The sequence below is a fragment of the Grammomys surdaster genome, unplaced genomic scaffold, assembly GCF_004785775.1.
Source record: "Grammomys surdaster isolate TR1022 unplaced genomic scaffold, NIH_TR_1.0 125750, whole genome shotgun sequence".
Classification (NCBI taxonomy): Eukaryota; Metazoa; Chordata; class Mammalia; order Rodentia; family Muridae; genus Grammomys; species Grammomys surdaster.
The window spans coordinates 1,047,504-1,049,496 of record NW_021620582.1 but is presented as its reverse complement, the minus strand read 5'-3'; positions in this window follow the sequence as shown (position 1 = coordinate 1,049,496).

Sequence of the window (1,993 nt, the reverse complement as noted above, 5' to 3'; positions counted from 1 at the left end):
CAGTGAAGTAAAGTCTTTGCCCCTTTGTGGGGAAGGCTCATTAACATTCCCTCAGCAGCATCTCTTCAAGGATTCTACTTTTGTAACTCTGTAGGGAGGTCAAGAGGCCACAATGGAGAGGTAAAAAAGAAAAAAAAATGTGGTAAAGAGGAGGAGGTGGAAGAATGGAGAGGAGGGGAAAGAGACCTTCCTTTCATAATAAGGCCGGCAAGAAGTGGGAAAATAGGAAAAGATGAAGATGGCGGAGACTCAGAAAAAAGACAAATATGGGTCTCCAAATATACTCCTTAGACGTTACACAGATGTCTGTGAAAAGCAGAATGCTGTGTGCCTGCTCTTTTTTCTCTTCCTCACAAAGAGAATAAACGATGCAAACAACAGGAAGAGGGTGACAGGACACAGTCCATTGCATTGAAAAGCCAGACTCTTTCCTGCCTCTCCTACAATAGTCTGGTGATGACTGACAGCCCATTAAAATATGCTTAAAATATGCGTTCAAATGTGAGGAGCAGGAGTTCCGAAACTAGAAGGTGAGGCAGCCACTCAGGACCCTGACACTAAACGTCTGGTAAAATAGTAGAGATTCTCAGAACGCCACAGACAGTGAGCAATGAGTTGCCAAGCCTCTCCACAAGTGGCACCTTCCTCCTCATCAACTCTAGCATCGTTTCTATCACCAGTAGCCCTCTTCTCTCTTTTAGTATTTGTCAAACTAGCCAGGACTTGTCGAGACAACAGAACTTTGCATCATCAAGCATAAAGAGAAGAAATAATGCTTTTCTAGTTGGTGTTTCAAATGTTCCCTTGACTGAGTCAGAAAAAGAAAAGGTATACACGGTTAAGCAAGGGAATTCGGATATTATGACTAGAAGATAGGGCATGACTGGGATATTCTAGATCCAATACTACTCACCCAGGTAGGACACCATAATTAGAAGTTAAAGAATAATACAGTAAGTGACTGGAGACTTATGGTTGTTGCTGAATTAATTTTTTAAAAATTAGGGTAGGGTGGTTTATGTTTATAATACCAGTATTCTAATGGTTGAGGCAGGAGGACTGCTGTTATTTCCAGGCTAGCATGGATTACACAGTGAATTCCAAGTTAGCCTGGGCTACAGAGTAAAAGCCCTATCTCAAATCAACAACAGCAGCCTGTTGCTGCTTTTCTGACTAAGCATCTACAGCTGGTGCTAGCCTTAAAATTAGGATCCTTCTGTCTTAGCTTCTTAGGTATTAGGAATGCAGGTACGAAACAGTGTGCCCAGCTGGATGAATTCCTTTTTTTGTTTTTCCCCCTTGGAGATAGGGATTAAACTAAAGTCATTCACTGATCTAGGCAAATGCTCTGCTGGTAAACTGTAGCACAGCTCCCCTGCCAAAGTATTAAAGGTCTCACTTGACACCCATGAGAAGTCCTTCACACAAAATCCTTCTCCGTTATCTTCTACCTGTGAAGACCTTAAAGAGGACTCACAGATTCAGCACAGCCTCCTCTCAGCCTTTCTTCTGAAGTGCAGAAGGAAATCATCTGCTGTCCTGTCTTCTCACAAGCATCCCTTCCACTGAGCAACCTGGACGGGCCAGAAGAGACAGCATCCGTAGTGCTTGCTATTTTAGATGAAATTTCTTAGGCTATATCCCCTTTTCTTTGCACGTGAGCTGTCTTGTGACACTCTTGCTTTCCTGCCACAATAAAATATGTCTTATTTGTGTGTGTGTGTGTGTGTGTGTAGTCTTGGGGAGGCTACCTAACCTCCGTGCACCTTCTGATTTACTTGTAACCAGGATCTCCAGTACAGAACAGTCTTATAAAACCTGCTATGGATGTTGTATGTGGTGACACCTGTAATTCTAGCACTTGAGAGGCAGAGGCAGGCAGATGTATGTGAATTTGAGGCCAACCTGTCTACACAGTGAGTTTCAGGCCAACCAGAACTACAAAATGTGTGTGTGTGTGTGTGTGTGTGTGTGTGTGTGTGTGTGTGTGTGT